Source organism: Bufo gargarizans, chromosome 9 (genome assembly GCF_014858855.1).
Source record: "Bufo gargarizans isolate SCDJY-AF-19 chromosome 9, ASM1485885v1, whole genome shotgun sequence".
NCBI lineage: Eukaryota > Metazoa > Chordata > Amphibia > Anura > Bufonidae > Bufo > Bufo gargarizans.
This window is the reverse complement of record NC_058088.1, coordinates 35,011,362-35,024,698: the sequence shown is the minus strand read 5'-3', so window position 1 is coordinate 35,024,698 and position 13,337 is coordinate 35,011,362. Positions and strand designations below refer to the sequence as shown.

At 43.5% G+C, this 13,337-nt stretch overlaps 1 pseudogene; it reads right to left on the bottom strand.

Moving 5' to 3' along the window:
• Positions 1 to 9,481: 9,481 nt before the first annotated feature.
• Positions 9,482 to 12,113, bottom strand: LOC122946168 (annotated as a pseudogene).
• Between the last annotated feature and the right edge of the window lie 1,224 nt (positions 12,114 to 13,337).

Sequence of the window (13,337 nt, the reverse complement as noted above, 5' to 3'; positions counted from 1 at the left end):
AAACACTGGGTAACACTGACATGGAAAAGGACTTAGGAATTTTAGTGAACAGCAAACTAAGCTGTAGAAGCCAGTGTCAGGCAGCTGCTGCCCCACGACAATAAGATAATGGGTTGCATAAAAAGTAGCATAGATGCCAGTGATGAGAACATAGTCCTACCACCACAAATCACTAGTCAGACCACAAATAGAGTACTGTGTACAGTTCTGGGCTCCTGTGAATAAGGCAGACATAGCAGATCTGGGGAGAGTTTAGAGGATGGCAACTAAAGTAATAACTGGAATGGGTGGACTACAGTACCCTGAAAGATGATCAAAATTAGGGTTATTTATAAAAGAGGACAGAAATAAGATCTAATAACTGTATATAAATATATCAGATGATAGTACAGAGATCTCTTCCATCATCTATTTATCCCCAGGATTGTGACGAGGGGACATCCTATATGACTAGAGGAAAGAAGGTTTCTAGATCAACATAGAAGAGGATTCTTTACCTTAAAAGCAGTGAGACTATGGAACTGATGATAATAAAATCACTAAAAGAATCCAAGAGGGGATATTACAGGTTATAGTTATTATATTTTCAGAGAAGGGTTGTTAATCCAGGGAGTTATTCTGACTGCCTGATTGGAGTCGGGACTCGGGAACAAAATATTTTCCCCTAAAATTAGGAAAATTGATGTTTATCTCATAAGGGTTTTCTTGCCATCCTCTGGATGAACTTTGTAGGATAACAGGCTGAACTGGATAATCATACTGTATGTCTTTTTTCAGGCTATGTTACAATGTTTCTTTGCCTTCTCACCTGCAAAATGGTGGCCACCATTTGAAATGATTCATCCTAAATTATTCACTTGATTCATTTAGAATGGATTCCCTCTCTAGCATGCACAGTGTCGGACTGGGGTGCCTAGACCCCATTAGTAAAATATATTTTGGGGGCCCACTGTACGAATACATTCAGATATTACCTGCTCACTTAGCAGCAAGATGCTACCAGATTATTGAATATGGGGGTTCCTTCAGCAACTTTGTGAAGGTAGGTCCTGGGGAAAAGAGGACACCGGCAGCTTTCCTCTATACCTAGACGTCATCTCAGCTCTGATCGTGTCTATAATAATAAACTGGTGAGTTTCTTTAATAATCTGCCAAGTTTTTTTTATATGAACATAGGCTGGTTGAGGCTCTATAAATTGACTATATGTATGTAGTGCAGTAGGTCTACTGTGTTATGTGCCACTTGTGCAGGGGGGGGGGAGACTAGTGGCCCCCCTTGTTCAGGGGCTCACCAGGGGATTCACCTGTACCCCTGTGGGCCAGTCTGAGCCTGAGCATGCAAATAGGTTGGTAAAACAAGTACTTCATAGTTGTAAAGTCAACAATTCATTTTCTATTCCAAAAACAATTTCGTAAAATATCATTATTAAATGAAGACCAACATTCACAGAATGTTTTAAGGAAATAAACCCAGTGAATTACTTAATCAGGACTGGACTCCTCTGTGGGACAAACTCTGGTGGCAAAGACAATAATTGCAGCAAATCCCACGACTACTATATCTTCTTGCTACAATGCTGTGTGAGATAAACTGATCCTGAGGCAAGTCATCTATAACGGAATTCTATAATTCTGGTGAGAACCCACCCTTACAATGTTTTTCATATTGTCCCACCAAAGGATACCAACTTTCCTATGTGGGGCCAGCCTAAAAGATAGGGGGCATGATGCTCGAGTCTCCTCCCCGCACATTTTTTGGCTGCTACGCAGCCAATAATCATGCAGGTGAGTACTGCCATTCACTGTAATGCCTCAGCCATGTTTGCTTCTGGCATTACAATGATTGGCTGTCCGTCACTCATCCTCGTGTGCTATATAGCACCTGATAACATGTGTTCGGTCAGTATTAGTCAGGGAGAGCTGGAGAGCAGAAGGGAAAGATAGTGTAGGGATTGAAATAGCAATATTTTTGTTTTAATACTTGTTATAGACCCAAAAGTCCTTTTAAGGACTATTGTGTGTGGCAGCAATATATATTTTTTGTGCAACCTGCACTAAATTGCTAAAACTTGTTAAAGACCCAAAAGTCTAAGGACTAGAGTTGTATCTGGCAGCAATATATATTTTTAACGCAACCTGCGCTAAATAGCTTGCAATTGTTTGGCGGCTGCAGGCAGCGACATTATCTGCGCTACATCTCCTGTGTAACGTGTGCGCTGCCTAAAAATATCTGTGACATCCAGTGTACTTTTTCCGTAGCCGGTGTCCGCTGTGAACAGTTACATTACCTGCGCTACATCTCCAGTATAACTTTAGCGCATCTGAAATATCAGTGACATTCAGTGTAATTTGTTTTGCCGCTCATGACAGCGACATTATCTGTGCTCTATCTCCTGTGTAACGTGTGCGCTGCCTAAAAATATCTGTGACATCCAGTGAACTTTTTCTGTAGACGGTGTCCGCTGTGGACAGTTACATTACCTGCTCTACATCTCCTGTATAACGTTTGCGTATCCGAAATATCAGTGACATTCAGTCAAATTTTTTTGCTACTGGTGGCAGCGACATTACCTGCACTACATCTCCTGTTTAACATGTGCACATCCTAAATATCAGTGATATTCATTCAGTGTCATTTTTTATTAGCCGTTGGTGACAGCAACATTACTTGCGCTATACCTCCTATTTAACGTTTGTGCAACCTAAATTTCAGTGACATTCATTCAGTGTCATTTTTTATGAGGCGGTGGTGACAGTGACATTACTTGCACTATACCTCCTGTATAACGTTTGTGCAACCTAAATATCAGTGACATTCATTCAGTGTAAATTTAGTACCATTTAATATGTGCAAGGCGAGCAGTAAGGGACGGGGAAGTGGCCGTGCTGCTGATGGTGCACTCAGAGGCCATGGCCCTGGGCGCAGTAAAACTGTGCCTGCTACCAGAGCACAAAAAATACACTCATCCACGATACCTAGCTTCATGTCCCAGTTTGCAGGGAGGCGCAGGACACCACTCTCGAAGTTAGACCAGTGCGACCAGGTGGTCGGTTTGATTACAGCCGATAATGTTTCCAGTCGGTTAAGCACCACACAGTCTGATACTCCTTCCACACACCATAGAGAGTCTTGGCAAACAAGTGATCCCATACTCGAATATTCCTAGGAGCTCTTTTCAGCACTATTTCTTAATTTGGGCCTCTCGCCAAGCCCACTCGAAGAGGGACATGAGGAGATCTTATACCCTGATTCCCAAACTCTGGAGCTTTCACAGGCAGAAGAAGATGACAGTAGGGAATGACAATTAGTGTTTCATGAGGTGGATGATGATGATGAGACACAGTTGCCAATAAGTCAACTGCAATTAGTGTCTCAAGAGGTTGATGATGAGGATGAGACACAGTTGTCAATAACTGAGGTTGTTGTTACGTCAAGTCAGGTTGATGAGCAGAGTGAGGAAGTCGAAGAGGAGGTGGTGGACGATGAAGTCACTGACCCAACATGGGAAGGTGGCAAGCCAAGCAAGGACAGCAGTACAGAGGGGGAGGGATCCGCAGCACCGCAACAGTCTGGAAGAGGCAGTGGGGTGGCAAAAGGGAGAAGCGCACCACACCAAACAGGCCTGCAACTGTTCCCCGGAGCACCCCCTTCTGGCAATCTCCCTTGCCAAGAGGTACGTGTTCCGCAGTCTGGTGCTTTTTTGAGAAAAGTACGGGTGATAAAAGAATTGTCATTTGCAACCTGTGCCATACCAAAATGAGCATGGACGTAAACACTAGCAACCTCACCACCACCAGCATGATCCACCACATGGCATCAAAGCAACCTAATAGGTGGGCCGAACGCCTGGGTCCACAACCAGTGTCTGCGGGTCACACCACTGCCTCCTCTTCCCCGTGTTACGTGCTGGCCAATCCCCTGTCCAAGACGCAGGCCTGGATGCATCCCGCCATGCACCTGGACCTTCGCAAGCACCATCAGCTAGCACATCCACTTCTGTGTCCCAGCGCAGCGTACAGATGTCTATACCCCAGGCCTTTAAACAAAAGCGCAAATACACAGCCACCCATCCACAGTCCAAAGAACTAAATGCGTACCTTTCCAAATTGCTGGCCCTGTAAATGTTGCCATTTAGGCTGGTCGACACTGAGGCTATCCGCGGCCTGATGACGGCAGCTGTCCCACGGTACTCTGTCCCCAACCACAAATATTTTTCACGGTGTGCAGTCCCAGCATATGTCCTGTAACATCACTCGTGCCCTGACCAACGCAGTTATTGGGAGGGTCCACTTAACGATTGACACATGGACAAGTGCTTTTGGCCAGGGACGCTACATTTCCCTGAAGGCACACTGGGTGAACGTTTTGGAGGCCGGGAGCAAGTTGTACCCTGGGATGGCACAGGTGCTACAGACCAAGTATTGCAGACCCTACTTCCATCAGGGTTTCTGCCGCCACCTACGTTAGTGGCGGCAACCCCTCCTTCTCCTCCTCCTCCTCCACTTCCACCTCTGAATTATCATCTTGCAGTACCAGTCAGCCATCGGTCAGTAGCTAGAAGCAGTGTAGCACTGCAGTGGAGAAGCGGCAACAAACCTATTTGCTTAGGTGACAAACAGCACACAGCCGCCGAGCTGTGGCAGGGGATAAGGGTCCAGACTGAGCTGTGGCTCTCGCCACTCAACCAATAACCAGGCATGGTTGTGTCTGATAATGGCCGCAACTTGGTGGCGACTTTGGAAGCTCACACACATACCATGCCTCGCCTACGTGTTCAACCTAGTGGTGCAGCGTTTTCTCAAAACCTACCCCAATTTGCCTCAGCTACTGGTGAAGGTGCGCTGTGTGTTTGCCCTTTTCCGCATGTCATCGACTGCTTCTGCCAGTCTGACAACGCTGCAGCAGCACTTACCATTGCCAGCTAACCGACTATTGTATGTCGGGAGCGCGCACTGGAACTCCACGTTCCACATGTTGGCCAGGCTTTGTGAGCAGCAGAGGGCAGCAGTGGAACACCTGCTGCAACATGGTCGTCGCTAGTGATGAGCGGCAGGGCAGAGGTCATATTCAAATTCGTGATATTTCGCAAATATTTTGTAGAATATTTGTCATATATTTTCAAATTCGTATATTAATTATATTCTACATAATTTTTTTTACGTGAAAACCGGAATCGCATATTACGCTATCAATACAGGCATGGGTCAAAAACAAATATATAGCACTATAGAATATAGTGCTATATATTTGTTTTTAGAATATTCGTAATTTTTTCCATCTGAACACATGATTCCTCCCTGCTTCTCCCTGGCCCTCAAGCAGCTTAAGCAGGAAGGAATCATGACTTCAGATGAAAAAAAATGACGAATATTCTAAAAAACTAATATATAGCACTATATTCAATATGCGTTTTTAATGTAATTTCAGTGCATTTTCTGTATAAAATGCATTGTTCTCTTCTAGAATTACCTATACATTATTAATCCATGAAAATCTGATACTCTTATCAAGTATTATGCATGTACGAATTTTTTTTGTCAATCTAATTTATCTTCCTTATCTATACTGAATATACTTCTATATAAATGAATAGACTTCAAAGAAGGTGAAGGACGGGGGCCTCCCATGGAGGCGGAATCAAGGAGTATAAGTGTTCAGTTCAGATGGAAAAAAATTACGAATATTTAAAAAAAACGAATATATAGTACTATATTCAGATGGAAAAAAATGACGAATATTCGATATAACGAATATATAGCACTATATTCTAAATATTGGTGAACTCTCAAAGTGGCGATATTCGCAAGAAAAATTAGCTTTTCGAATATTCGTGCTCAACAGTAGTTGTCGCCTTTCCAGTCAGCTTCTGCACTTCACAAGTGACGAGTGGTCATTGATGTCTGACCTCTGTGAGGTTTTGCACAACTTTGAGGAATCAACATAGATGGTGAGCGGCAATAATGCAATTATCAGCGTAACCATCCCGCTTCTGTGTCTACTCAAATGCTCGCTGCTCACAATGAAGTCGGACGCTTTGCATGTGGAAGAGGTGGAAATGGGGGAAGACTGTAAACAGGGTGATAGCCAGACCACCCTCAGTTCGTCTTCTCAGTGCGCATTGGATAATGATGATTAGGAGGAGCAGGAGACGGTTGCCTCTGCTACAGAGGGTAGTACCCATGTAAGTTTTATTCCATCTGTTCAGCTTGGATGGGAGAAAGAGGAAGAGGATGAGGAGATTGAGAGTCATCCTCCTGATGATGACAGAAAAGTCTTGGCTGTTGGTACTCTGGCACACATGGCTGACTTTATGTTAGGCTGCCTTTCCCGTGACCCTCGCGTTGTATGCATTTTGGCCAACACAGATTACTGGTTGTTCACCCATCTTGACCTCTGCTACAAAGAGAACTTCTCACCTCTCATTCTTGTGGTGGAGAGAACGGGAAAAATGGTGCAATACCAGAAGGCCCTTGTGGAAAAATTGCTTCAAACATTTTCAGCTGACAATGGTGTCAGCAGAGTACGTAGTTCCTTGGCCAACCGAGGAGGAGAAACAAGGGGAACACACAGCAATTCCAACAAAGGCAGGGCAACACTCTCCAAGGCCTGGGACAGTTTTCTGACACCCCGTCAGCACTCTCAACCTTATGCGCAGCCTAGTGTCACAAGGAGGGAACATTTTTTGATGATGGTGAAGGAGTACGTAGCAGACCATGTCAGCGTCCTCAGTGATCACTCTGTGCCTTACAACTATCGGGTATCAAAGCTGGACACGTGGCACGAACTGGCGCTCTAAGCCTTGGAGGTGCTGGCCTGCCCAGCCGCCAGCGTTTTGTCAGAGTGTGTATTTAGTGCTGCTGGGGGCATAATAACTAATAAGCGCATCCGCCTGTCAACTGAAAATGCTGACCGGTTGACTCTTATAAAAATGAACAAGGCCTGGATTGCCCCTGCCTTCTCTATTCCAACAGAGGAAAGCGGCTGAACATAAAGGCACCCCAAATTTGGATTTTATGGTGTATTGAATACACTGTATTCCCATGCACCCCTTCCACCACTAAAATGGGTATATGGTTCAATCTCTCTTATCTCATCCTCCTTCTTCTCCTCCATCATATCAACATGCTTATTAGGCTGCCCTCGCTCCTAATGTTTTAGAGGGTCAGCTCGGCAGCATGCCCTCGCCCACCCAATTTTTTAAATGGTCAGCTCGGCAGCAGGCCCTCATCCACAACATTTATTAGCTGGTCAGCTCGGCAGCAGGCCCTTGTCCAGAATTTTTTTTAGCTGGTCAGCTCGGCAGCAGGCCCTAGCCCACAAATTTTTTTAGATGGTCAGCTTGGCAGCAGGCCCTCGCCCACAAAATTGTTTAGATGTCAGCTCGGCAGCAGGTCTTCGCCCACAAATTTTTTTAGATGGTCAGATCAGCAGCAGGCCCTCATCCCTAATGTTTTAGAGCGTCTCCAGCAGCTTCTTGCTCATAATGTTTTTGAGGGTCACCAGCAGGCCATCAATCATAATTTTTCAAGGGTGTGTATGATGCCCTCCTTTATGTGTAATAAAGGGTGTATTGGAGTGCCGGTTCCTTGTAATATTTGGCAGCCCTTTCACTTAGTGTAGGAGTCCCACTACCTGAACAATTGTACCACAATGTGAATGAGGTCCTCCTTTATGTGATATACATCTTATGCCTCTTCCTTGTAATTTTTGGCAGCACTTGCACTTTATATATAAGTAAATATACAGGACAGAATGCTTCCTAACAATTTTTCCTCTAAAATCGATTTTATCTTTGGTTTTGTGCGTATTATTGTCAGTCTGTAAAAGTGGCGTAGTACTCAGACAACACCGTTCCCAGCAGCGACCTGGGAGTTCAAGATGCATCCAGATGTCCTCCCCATGCTGTTCCCGAACCATATTAGTGGTGTTTCCATCAATTTCTGACCTATTCCTATGAACCAGACACCCTCCCCTCTTCACAGCAGGGGATGGCTGGTTTAATGCTCGGGTTCTCCCATTGAATTCCATTGTGCTCGGGTGCTCTGTAGAGCACCCGAGCATCCCAAAGTGTTCTACTCAAGCACCCGAGCACTTTGGTGCTCGACCAACACTAATTAGTAGCCTTAGAAAATAATTGAGGTCAAAAGACAATGACACCTACGTTGTGAACTCTGGCACTCTGTTCTGGTCACTGTATCCAATGTATATGCCGGCTTCCAGATGGATAACAAAAAATACTAGATGCTTTAATTTTTTTGTCCTGCCGAAAGCCACCATATATGCCGAAAAGCAGGTGGATCCCTGCAAAATCCTATTATAATGAATGAGGATCCGGCAGTACAGGGTGGTATCTGGCTATGCCAGATGCTGTGAGCTTTGGCAACGTGTCCCTCTGCCAGAACAGACTGTAGGAGTTCACAACGCAGTTACAAACATGGCCTAATCTAAGCTGCTACTTGCATATTTTCAGTGACAGAAAACATAATTTACTCAATCATGTTGCAATTTGCAAAACACATTTTTCATTATTTGATAGGACCTATGACAGAGTAGTGATCAAGAAAACCTCAACTGATATGTCTGTTTTTACTTAAAGGGATTTTCCGAGAATTAAGTTCTGATATCCTCTGTATAGGTCATCAGTATCTGATCGGTGAGAGCCCGACATCCGAGACTCGCGCAAATCAGCTGTTCAAGAAGGCTGCAGCTCTTGCAGTAGCTCTACAGCCTTCTCTCACCTTTCCCTAGGCCAGCGATGACATGCTCATTTGTCACATGGTCTAGGAGCAGCTCAGCCCCATAGAAGTGAATGGGGCAGAGGTGTGATACCAAGCACAGCCGCTATACAATGTACGGAGCTGTACTTGGCGAGCAAGGAGAAAGCACAGAAATGCTGGTGCCTTCTCAAAACAGCTGATCAGATGTTGGACCCCCACCGATCAGATACTGATGACCTATCTGGAGGACAGATCCTCAGCATTTAAGTCTTGGAAAACTCTTTTAATTCTGAAACATCTATTCTTATAACTCTACGTTGTACTATTCCAATAATATTCGTGCTAGGAGTAATGAATGAAGTTTGCAATAGAGGTCCAGATGGATGTTACCAGTTTAAGTGTGTCCTAGCACAGTCTGCCATGATCTGATCAGTGCTGCCAGTGTCACACTGTGCAGCCCCCCCCCCCCCCAACTGGTAACACCCTTTTGGACCTTCATTGTTTTGCTCCAGATTTGGGTCCCATGCTGCTATGTTTTCAAGTGTTCAATGTTGGAAGAAGCACTATGGCTGAGTACACATGTTATATTGATGCCTAAACTTTGGCAACATGCAAATGGTATTTTTTTATGTTTTAAAATTGATTGCAGCAAACAGCAACCGCTGCGCAGTAAACTATTAATAGTGGCATGGTAAACTGCTTCAAAATCCATTGGTCATTAAAGGGGTTGCTTTCACAGTGAGATGGGACTAAGGATTCGCTGAGCGGGCCGGTACTCCACTGTTTCATCTATGTATGTCAGTTCACAGGTAGCACTCAACGCATCAAATAAAAATAAAAAAAAAGTTTGCATAATGGCTGTGCTTTATTGTAGAATAATAACTGTGAAGGAATAGGTCTTTTTGGGGCTTCCCTTATGTTTTCCTCAGCCATATTATCCCCCCGCTTCAGCTGCACAGCTAGATGCATTTCTCTCACAAGCAGTGGGTGTCTCCCTTCTATGGAATCTGGCAGTACTGTACTGCAGTGACCTAACTTGCGTTACTTCCCACAATATTTGTTTTCTTCTAGGGTGGTAAGAAAGCTGATTAGGAGGAGGAGATCATACTTACAGACACACATGAGCTACTCCGCTCTTCAGAAGCAGTGTAGAGCAAATGCTTCTATCAGGCTTAGGAGCTCATTTGCCTCCATTTCCTGTGAACTTTTACTATAGATGGACCTAGCCCAACAAGCAGTGGATTGCAAATTAGGTGGAAGTGAGACCCCTAGTAGCCATGACTTTACATCTTTATTTCAGGTCAATGCAGGCATATTTTTAAATGAAGTAATATAGAAATGTGCTAATTACACAATTCTGTATTAAATTAAATTGTGTCTCATAGGTGGGGGCTAGGACACTGATCACAGTAGAATTTTTACCCCTATTTTGCTTCACCAAACATGATTTTGCCACTCGCCTATATTCACTTAAATTGGGCTCCAATACCAAACACAACCCATAGATATAAGCACTTGCATCTTACAACATTGGTTCACGTTAATTTCAGACACAGTTGGAAGGTTAAAGGGGTTTTCTGAGAGTTTTGTACTGATGACCTATGCTCTAGATAAGTCATCAGTATCTGATCTGTGGAACAACCAGAACCCCCGCTGATCAGCGGTTTGAGAAGCCACCATCACTCGCAGTAGTGCAGCGGCCTTCTCTCAGTCCACCAAGCTCATAATTGTACATTGTATAGCCACTGTGTTTGGTATCACAGCTCATCCCCATTCACTTCAATGGGGCTGTGCTGCGCCTAGGCCAAGTGACCGATGAAGGTGACGTCACATGGCCTAGGCAAAGCTGAAGAAGGCCGCAGCCCTACTGTGAGAGCTGCGGCCTTCTCAAACAGCTGATCAGTGGGGTTCCAGGTGTTGGACCCCGCAGAATTAACTGCAGAATTGAGAGGTCATCAGTAAAAAAAACTCTTAGAAAAACAATTTAATCAGTCCAATCAAAAACTGCCAATATGGCAAACTAAATTTTAAATCACAATGTTACATAATAAATATACAATCCAGCCTTCCATATATCATAAAAGTCATATTTTTGAGTTCTCATAAGTTCCATTCAGCTCTAGCTCAATAGAATGTCATTATGTGGAATGGTAGCCAACAAATCAAAAAGCATACAACGATGGAGGTGACAATCTTCAGAACCCGATCTCTGGTCTTCTTGTTCAGCATGGACCCTTTGGTCATTTTTAGGTGTAATCCAATCATGGTGTAGAAAGTAAGAATAACTGTTGTTGGAAAGCAGAAGCCTAGTGTGATCTGCAGTAGGGTCATGGCCACACAGCAGCTCGAATACTCCTCCTTGGGAAAGTCCATGATACAGGCGTAAACATCAAGGTACTTAATGTAAAGTGTTCCAAAAGTAGAAGGTGGGAAGTGTTGACATGATGGCTAAGGCCCAAATGATAAAGGCCCCAAAAATTGCATGTGTCAGTGTCCTCCTCTGCGACCGGAGGATAGACAATGGTCAAATACCGGTCAACACTCATGCAACTGATGAAGAAGATGCTGGCAAATATATTTAAGGTTAAAACAGAGCTTGAAATTTTGCACATTAGTGCCCCAAACATCCAGTTCAAACCAAAGGCGTAATATGTGGCCTAAACCGGTAGTGTCATGAGGAACAACATGTCAGCTACAGCCAGGTTCAAGATATAGATGCTTGCCAAAGTTTTTTTATGTCTCCTTGTAGACAAATGACCGAAATAACTAAACTGTTCCCAATGAAGCCGAAGATAAAGATGAAGGAGTAGAAAGCCGGGAGATCAAGCTGGTAATCCGGAATAGTGTTATTAGCACAGGACGATGCCAGAGACTGGTTGCTCGTTACATTAATAGGCAGCTTATGGAGTTCCTCACTCATTTTGGGGAGCACAGAATAGTTTCTATGTAACATTCTCTTTGGGGATGAGAAGTCTAACTATTCACCTTCACCACCATGTAACCACCTGAAAAATATAATTGCATCCTAGATAAATGTATTAAATACTTGGTCAATTGTATAGTATATGTAACCCGCAATATCAATAAATTTCAAAAAAGAGATATCGTAAGTGGCACAACGTCTATAATGCACTAGTATTACAGGATGGATGGTTTGCAAGCAACAAATTGAGTTCATTATCAGATATACAGATGTATCAGAATCAAATTGGTTTTGGGGCCGCATTCTTTACCCCAAAATAGGACCTCTTTCACACTTAAGTGATCCTTATTCATGGTCTCCATGGTCAGCACACTGTCTCCATGTGCCTTACACATCGGTGGTTTTCCACATGGGTCCATGGGGACATTATAGTCTACGGGTCTGGATAGATGTCATCTGTTTTTTTCATGGATCTTTGCTAGAAGATGCTCTGGAAATTAATTTTCAGCCTAGCATTGTCCTCGAACCATGGAAGACACGTGGACTGAAAAATCACAAAACTACGGATGAATCATGGACAGTGTCACGGATAAAATACGGAACATACCATCACAGACATACCACGGAATGTGAATGATTTCATACAGATCTACATTTAGTCCTAAGGAAAACCCACATTGTAATATCATAAGCTGTGTGCCAAATGACAAACCCAGTTAGTGGTTGAATATGCAGCATACATAAATACTCAGGTCTCATGCACACGACCATACGTATTTTGCGGTCCACGAAACACGAATCCACAAAAAATAAAAAATGACATCTGTGTGACGTTCGTGTTGCATCAGTTTTTTTGCAGATCCATTGAAACAATGCCAAGGACATGTTCTATTCTTTTTGCGGAATGGACATGCCGACATACAAACACGGAGTCATTTTTTGCAGCCCCATTGAAATAAATGGTTCCGCACATGGGCCACCAAAAGAAAGGAACGGACACGGACAACAAAAACATTCATGTGCATGAGCCCTAAAGGTGTATTCATTAACTTATTAGAACTAATTATCATAATAATCATCCACCACCAGTAACCAAACGGTTAAAATAAGACAGATGTCGACCCGCTGACTGAATCAGGGGCAGCAGACGGAGTCATTTTGCGCGCTTTGGTGTATAAGTCATCACTTGTGTTATTTGCACTTTTACTTAGGGCTTAAAATAAATTCACTACTTTATCTTAATCAAATAAATAGTTCAATGACAAACACAACACTGCTATATTACACTCTGGGGATATTAATAAAACTGCAGACCTGAGATTTTAGGCATATCATTTGGAGTACATAAAGCTATATTTTCCCCATATCCTATCATATAATGTCATTTCTGAGACAGGTATACATGAGGAGGTGCCGATGAACTAAAGACGAGTTTGTCATTTGGCACAACTGATTGTGATATAATATTGTAGTTCCATAGGACTACAGGAATACCTGACATTATCTTAACAACGTATTAGTTAAATGACAAATTCAGCCCTGCTACATCTACCATGTATCTGTAAGATTACAGCAGTGATCCAATACACATATAAATGCAGAATGCAAGAAATAATCTGTTTCTGACTCCACAGATGACAACTTACGGCAGAAAGAAGCTCTACTGGGTCGGGATATCCTTCTCTGTGTCCTCGTC